Raw genomic sequence first — 8543 nt, 5'->3', positions numbered from 1 at the left:
AGATATATTCTTGTATATAGGAGCAGTATTATAGTAATTATATTCTTGTATATAGGGGCAGTATTATAGTAGTTATATTCTTGTATATAGGGGGCAGTATTAGGGCATGACCACACATGGCGGAATTCCTCCGCAACTGTCCGCATCAATGCCGCACCTAATCCGGGTTGCGGATTACGGCTGCGGATCTGCACAAAATGTGCAGAAAATTGATGCGGACTGGCCGCTGCGGACTGCAGGAAAAGTGCTTCCCTTCTCCCTATTCAGTGCAGGATAGAGAGAAGGGACAGCACTTTCCCTAGTGAAAGTAAACGAATTTCATACTTACCGGCCGTTGTCTTGGTGACGCGTCCCTCTTTCGGCATCCAGCCCGACCTCCCTGGATGACGCGGCAGTCCATGTGACCGCTGCAGCCTGTGCTTGGCCTGTGATTGGCTGCAGCCGTCACTTAGAATGAAACGTCATCCTGGGAGGCCGGACTGGAGACAGACGCAGGGAGTTCTCGGTAAGTATGAACTTATATGTTTTTTTACAGATACATGTATATTGAGATCGGTAGTCACTGTCCCGGGTGCAGAAACAGTTACTGCCGATCGCGTAACTCTTTCAGCACCCTGGACAGTGACTATTTACAGACGTCTCCTAGCAACGCTCCCGTCATTACGGGAGCCCCATTGACTTCCTCTGTCTGGCTGTAGACCTAGAAATACATAGGTCCAGCCAGAATGAAGAAATGTCATGGTAGTAAAAACAATACGCTCCGCAGCACACATAAGATCTGCGGACTTCATTGCGGAATTTTGACTCTCCATTGAAGTCAATGGAGAAATTCCGCCATGAGTCCGCAACTGCTCCGCAACAGACAGAGCATGCTGCGGACACCAAATTCCGCTCCGCAGCCTATGCTCCGCAGCGGAATTGTACGCATCGTGTAAACGAACACTGCTAAATTAAAGTGAAAGTCAATGGAGCAACGGCTCCGCTGCGGATTAACGCTGCGGAGTGTCCGCAGCGGAATTTAAGTGAAATTCCGCCATGTGTGAACCCGCCCTTATATTCTTGTATATAGGGGGCAGTATTATAGTTATATTCTTGTACATAGGGGCAGTATTATAGTAGTTATATTCTTGTATATAGGGGCAGTATTATAGTAGTTATATTCTTGTATATAGGGGCCAGTATTATAGTAGTTATATTCTTGTATATAGGGGCAGTATTATATTCTTGTATATAGGAGGCAGTAACATAGTAGTTATATTCTTGTACATAGGAGCAGTATTATAGTAGTTATATTCTTGTATATAGGAGGCAGTATTATAGTAGTTATATTCTTGTATATAGGAGCAGTATTATAGTAGTTATATTCTTGTATATAGGAGCAGTATTATAGTAGTTATATTCTTGTACATAGGGGGCAGTATTATAGTAGTTATATTCTTGTATATAGGAGCAGTATTATAGTAGTTATATTCTTGTATATAGGGGCAGTATTATAGTAGTTATATTCTTGTATATAGGGGGCAGTATTATAGTAGTTATATTCTTGTATATAGGAGCAGTATTATAGTAGTTATATTCTTGTATATAGGAGGCAGTATTATAGTAGTTATATTCTTGTATATAGGGGGCAGTATTATAGTAGTTATATTCCTGTATATAGGGGGCAGTATTATAGTAGATATATTCTTGTATATAGGGGCAGTATTATAGTAGTTATATTCTTGTATATAGGGGGCAGTATTATAGTAGTTATATTCTTGTATATAGGAGCAGTATTATAGTAGTTATATTCTTGTATATAGGAGCAGTATTATAGTAGTTATATTCTTGTACATAGGGGGCAGTATTAGAGCATGTTCAGACGTGGCGGAATTGCTGCAGACACTGTCCGTAACAATGCCGCACATATTCCGCATTGCGGATTACGTTGCGGATTCGGCTAAAATGTTAGGTAAAATGCTGAGGATTTGTCGTTGCGGATTCACTTTCGGATCACACGCTGCTCTCTTTCAAACATTCCATCCTAGTCTGGGTAGAGACCTCGACACACATAGGTCCAGCCTTGATCCCGTGTGTTGCGCTCACTATACCCTGCACTGGAGATGTCCCACAATTCGGGACGGTTATGTACATGAAATACAAATAGACAGTGCATATAAAAGTTTGATTTGTACTTATGAATAATGTTATATGTTTATCTTGGTTATAATGTTTACATGCTGCAGATGCTGCTATTCAGACATCATACATACACGTAGTGACAACATGACATAAACATGTATAGTTACTTACAAGGTTAATAAGAGTGGACACTTCCATATGCATCACCTATATCTGGCCATGGTAATTGCTCTGTGTTCATGTAATAAATTCCGCAACAAGTCCGCACCGCAGCCTATGTTCCACAGCAGAGTTATCCGCAACGTCTGCCAACCAATGAACATACTGTCCGCAGCGGAATTCCACAGCAATTCGGCCACGTCTGAACGTGCCCTTACTGACATCAAGCAGAGATATTGAAAATTTTAAGGAATTTGAACACAAAGTATATTACAAAGTTGCAGAACTTTTCATTATACAGCGACTAAGCTTTATTTACATAAAACCATATATCCGAGTAATAATGAAATTTGAATTTTTGGTCTTTGTCTTTGAAGTCATTAATACTTGTCCCAGTTTCACACACTTCAGGTTGCAGTTTTATTTCTTCTATGAAAACTCTTCATTTTAGATGTAATGATGCTGCACTGGAGACCACTCCACCAGTCAGAGACGTGATGGCATGTGCTGCGACTTAAACCTGAAGTTGTCACTAATCAGAGAGCAGACCCCGCACGTCACCAGAAGGCAGTCCCAGAAAAATCCTCCTCATCCGAGCGCAGGGAACGTATAAATACCCAGGACAAGTGCTCACTAATCAGTGAAGTCTGGTGGATCTAAGCAGACATCTGCAAGGTACGTGCCCACTCCTGATGCCCACCTTAGCTATACCTCATTGACTTGTCCTGCAACTTCTGTCAACCTTTTGAGGAAAATGTAGCTGCTTTATTTGGGATTTCAATGCAATTATATATACAGATGTAGCAGAGCTGAGTGTGTCAATGAACTCTTTCTTTTGTGCAGTTTGATAACCTTTCCTGTCTCTCTATGAAAAGACTGTTATTAACCTTGTTATTTACCATTATATATTATGTCAATAACAAACTCAGCTCTGCTACATTGACAAACTTATCACGAATACATATTTAGCTCTACAGATGGAAGGGCTAAGTATGTCATTCAATTGTTTATCCTCTGCATCGTGATTACTCTCTGGAGTCCTATTGAAAGGCTTAAGACAAACTCAACTCTGCTTCATCTTTGCATATACAGATGTGAATATGTCATTAAATTGTGTCTTTCGTACACTGGGATCAGTTTTGGCGTTAAGAAAACTAAGTCGATTTTCCGGCAGTCTTCCAATGATAGCCTAGTCGGATACCACCATGATTGATGGCAATGACAAACTCAGTTCTGATACATTGACAAACTCAGCTCTGCTAGAGTTTCTTATATAGATGTGGTACGTCTTAATGTATCATCGAATTGTGTCTTTTACTTGTAGTCTTATGGAAAGACCACTAATAACCTAGTGTGAGCCAATGATAAAAATCAGCTATGCTAAGCTAACAAATTCAGCTCTGCTACATATTTTCATATAAGAATGCAGCAGGGCTAAATATTTAATTTAATTTTTTTTCTTTTTATTGTGTTAACTCTTGGAATAATGACAGCTTGGTAAATTTTCTCGAGTTCTATGGAAAGATCTCGAATAATATAGTGGGAGATCACCATGCGCTGCGCAAATGACATCTCAGCTCTGCTACATAGACAAATTTAGCTCTGCTTCACCCTCTATATACAGGGGTGTGTGTGTGTGTGTGTGTGTGTGTGTGTGTGTGTGTGTGTGTGTGTGTGTATATATATATATTTTAAAAAAAACATGTCCCTGTTACATATTATAAGTAGATGTATTTTTATGGTGTATTTCCCTTTAAAAGTAAATATGATATGAGTTTAAGTTGTTGAATTTAAAGGGCATCTCCATTTGAAAGAATTTAAAGGGCATCTCCATTTTAAAGTAGGTTGCAGGGAAATGTTCTAACTTTCTTACAAAGTGAATAACTTTAGTGCTGAACACTGTTAATAATGGTTATAAGTAGTCACCCGGCTAATATAGGACTATAGGCAAAATCCTGTGACCACTGCAGTGCCACGGCATCAGAGTGAAGCAGCAGTAGTCACTGAAACAGAAAGTTCTTCTTTTGAAAGAAAACATCTATTAAGTGGAGATGCCCTTTAAGCGATGTTGCAAAACAAACTGATAATAATGTAACATAAAATTGGAATGTCATAAAGTAACATATTTATACACAATAATCCACTGAATTAGGATCGTCCACATGACAGCCCACATAACCCTTAGGAAACATCTAAACAAACAGATTCTCTTTTTCATTCATTTTTATAGGGGGCTCAGAGTAAATAGTCATCAGGTAAGAAATGCAAGGTCTCTTTCTCGTTGAGCCTCCATGAATACTATTTAAAGGGACATGTCTGGTTAATGTGGCCCCTCGGGGAGAGGATTACGCAGCCTCTTCTGATCAGGTTGACAGGACCTGAAAACAGTGGTAAAGCTTCATAGAAATTGAAATTATATTTGGGAAGCTCCATCGCCGATGTATCCAATATAACCTCCAGCTGCTCACTATGTAATAGATCTATTTGTTTGGCAGGTTAATTAGAAATGAGTGGGTTATCTGCAGCTGTAGAACTACTGATCCCATCATGCTCTTCCAGCTATGAGTTGTAGTTCTACAGATAACTCAGAGTTCATGTTCACTGAAATAAATATCTGTATCTTCTATGGGTTGAGCTCTGCTGGATCACAAGATATAGAGATAGAGAGATATGATATCAAAGGGGAGAGAAAAGACATGGACCGCACATCCACTGTATACTATGATCAATTGCGGCTAGGCAAAATATATAAATATGAACGAGAGGTTCTTTGTAACATTTTGATCAAATTGTATGTAAGCCCACTTGCCACTTCACGGCGACCTCTGAAAGTGGGTCCCTACTCTAACGGTTGCAGCACCGCATGGCGGCTACTGCCACCGCAGCGCCGCTCCTGCAGAGGGAGCAACCCAGGGGCCCAAAAGCACCCATGCCTTCAGACCGTGCCAAGCCTCCTTGGCTCTGGGCCACGTCCCCCCACAAGTGCAGCACTACAGCAACAGACACCACCACACAGCACCACAACATGTGAACAGATGGAATGAGCTCACCTTGCCATGCGCCCCCAGTGGCCGACTGAGAGTACAAGCAAGAGCAGGAACACTTATGAGGTCATTCCTAAATTAAAATCAGCTGGGCCAAAAGTGTGGAGTGCTGGTACCAAGTAAAACAAAACAACAGAGGGGATAGACTCTGTATCATATCAAAGGGGAGAGAAAAGACATGGACCGCACATCCACTGTATACAATGATCAATTGCGGCTAGGCAAAATATATAAATATGAACGAGAGGTTCTTAGTAACAGAGCCAAGGAGGCTTGGCACGGTCTGAAGGCATGGGTGCTTTTGGGCCCCTGGGTTGCTCCCTCTGCAGGAGCGGCGCTGCGGTGGCGGTAGCCGCCATGCGGTGCTGCAACCGTTAGAGTAGGGACCCACTTTCAGAGGTCGCCGTGAAGTGGCAAGTGGGCTTGCATACAATTTGATCAAAATGTTACAAAGAACCTCGTTCATATTTATATATTTTGCCTAGCCGCAATTGATCATTGTATACAGTGGATGTGCGGTCCATGTCTATTCTCTCCCCTTTGATAGATAGATATGATATGATATGATATGATAGATAGATAGAGAGGGGGGGGGATGGATGGATAGATAGATACTTTACCAGATTCCTAAACAAATTTAGTCTAGTAATGAATACATCCCCTGTCATTGAGGAATCTGCAATGCTGGGTGACACCCCATGTGGGCGCTGTTATAATGGCCATACCGGTTGTCACCCAGCTTTTCAAGAAACACATAAGACATTTCAGAAACTGTGATACTAATAGAATAATTAGACCAAAAATTAGAAAATTGTTTTTTCCAGTCTAGATATCTCATTGTCAAACACTTTATTAGGGAATTCTGAGTATATAGAGGGGGGTCCCATGTTCTGGATTCTCATGTATTACCCAGAGAGGGAAACATGTCCATACATGACACATACATGCCACTGATTTCAATAAGAACTATGTAAGGCCACGTTCAGACGTAGCGGAATTGCTGTTGAATTGCGCTGTGGACAGTCCGTAGTGGAATTCTGCAGCAGCCGTTTTTTTCATTTTTTTCTATACATTTTTAGGAAAGTTAGTGCAGACGTTGCAGAAAATAACTGCGGAAATCAGGTTGCGGTGCAGAATTTCTCCTCCGCAGCAGCTCATGACGTTGCGGAGAAGCGGAATTTCACTGCGGATTTCAGCCTTAAGGGTACGGCCAGACGTGGCGGATTTCCTCCGCAGCTGTCCGCATCAATGCCGCACCTAATTGGGTTGCGGATTACGGCTGCGGATCTGCCCAAAATGTGCAGTAAATTGATGCGGACTAGCTGCTGCGGACTGCGAGAAAAGTGCTTCCCTTCTCCCTATCAGTGCAGGATAGAGAGAAGGGCCAGCACTTTCCCTAGTGAAAGTAAACGAATGTCATACTTACCGGCCGTTGTCTTGGTGACGCGTCCCTCTTTCGGCATCCAGCCCGACCTCCCTGGATGACGCGGCAGTCCATGTGACCGCTGCAGCCTGTGATTGGCTGCAGCCGTCACTTAGACTGAAACGTCATCCTGGGAGGCCGGACTGGAGACAGAAGCAGGGAGTTCTCGGTAAGTATGAACTTCTATTTTTTTACAGGTTGCTGTATATTGCGATCGGTAGTCACTGTCCCGGGTGCAGAAACAGTTACTGCCGATCGCTTAACTCTTTCAGCACCCTGGACAGTGACTATTTACTGACGTCTCCTAGCAACGCTTCCGTAATTACGGGAGCCCCATTGACTTCCTCAGTCTGGCTGTAGACCTAGAAATACATAGGTCCAGCCAGAATGAAGAAATGTCAAGTCAAAAAAGCAAGACGCATCCGCAGCACACATAACATGTGCATGACAGCTGCGGACTTCATTGCGGAAATTAGAATCTCCATTGAAGTCAATGGAGAAATTCCGCCATGAGTCCGCAACCAGTCCGCCACTGCTCCGCAACAGACAGAGCATGCTGCGGACACCAAATTCCGCACCGCAGCCTATGCTCCGCAGCGGAATTTTACGCATCGTCTAAACGAACACTTCTAAATTTAAGTGGAAGTCAATGGAGAAACGGCTCCGCTGCGGATTAACGCTGCGGAGTGTCCGCAGCGGAATTCAAGTGAAATTCCGGCACGTGTGAACCCAGCCTTACAATGCAGAAACTGAAATCTGCGGCACGTCCGCTGTGATATCTGCAACGTCTGAATTACCTGTCCAATATGCAAATGTTGCGTAAATGCCCCAAATCTGCACCAACATTTGCAGCGGAAAAATTCTGCCACGTCTGAATGTGGCCTAATGCTTCACTTCTCCTGTGGTGGCGCTGTAGGGAAATTAAACCCGGTAACAGATCGCCACGTACCATGTGCTATTTATAATACCAGTGTCTTTATATGTGGCAGAGGGACCATTGGCTCCCCTGGCACTAGTGTCCAGATGTGACTGCTACCTCTGCACCCCTATAGCTGCTCACCTTTCCACTAGTTACAGCTGCTCACCGGGATTTCCAGCAGTGCGACCCCCCTGTGATCAGCGTATTGTTGGGGACCCTTCTAATTGTACAAATTTGAATAAGGTTGAGAATTCACCCCTTAAGAATACATACATTTTTTTTGTTACATTTTTTCTTAGTTTTACCATTGATGTGACCCTATGATCCTTTGATCGCTCACATAATATGCAGCAATACTTGCCTGTCAGTGTATTATGCCTCCTATGAATATATTATGCATCTGACAGGGCCTAGTAGGATCTGGAACATGGCAGACCTGAAGGCTATTCTTAGGGTCCTAGCTGCCATCAAAACTCATTGGTAACTCGCAATCACCTTGCATTGTACCAATGAATTACAGAAGGAGGCCCAGGGTGTCAGCTGTGTACAAAAAAAGAAATGCCATGTATGTACACAGTGACCCTACCAGCAGAAAAGTGAGTGCAGCTCTTGAGTATAATACAATTAGTAACTCAGGATCAGTACAGGATAACTAATGTAATGTATGTACACAGTGACTCCACCAGCAGAATAGTGAGTGCAGCTCTGGAGTATAATACAGGCTGTAACTCAGGATCAGTACAGGATAAGTAATATAACGTATGTACACAGTGTCTCCACCAGCAGAATAGTGAGTGCAGCTCTGGAGTATAATACAGGATGTAACTCAGGATCAGTACAGGATAAGTAATGTAATGTATGTACACAGTGACTACAC

At 42.7% G+C, this 8543-nt stretch overlaps 1 protein-coding gene across 2 annotated transcripts in view; it reads left to right on the top strand.

The window, feature by feature from the left end:
- The first annotated feature begins 2735 nt into the window (after window positions 1-2735).
- LOC142716411 (progonadoliberin-2) overlaps window positions 2736-8543 on the top strand; it is a 43924-nt gene continuing 38116 nt past the window's right edge. For both annotated transcript variants that reach the window (XM_075848697.1, XM_075848712.1), the window contains exon 1: window positions 2736-2955. The gene's annotated coding sequence lies outside the window, so the exon portion shown is untranslated. The remainder of the gene's footprint in view (window positions 2956-8543) is intronic.

The sequence above is a fragment of the Rhinoderma darwinii genome, chromosome 1, assembly GCF_050947455.1.
Source record: "Rhinoderma darwinii isolate aRhiDar2 chromosome 1, aRhiDar2.hap1, whole genome shotgun sequence".
NCBI lineage: Eukaryota > Metazoa > Chordata > Amphibia > Anura > Rhinodermatidae > Rhinoderma > Rhinoderma darwinii.
Note: the sequence above shows the minus strand (reverse complement) of the source record. Positions and strands in the feature narration are given on the sequence as shown.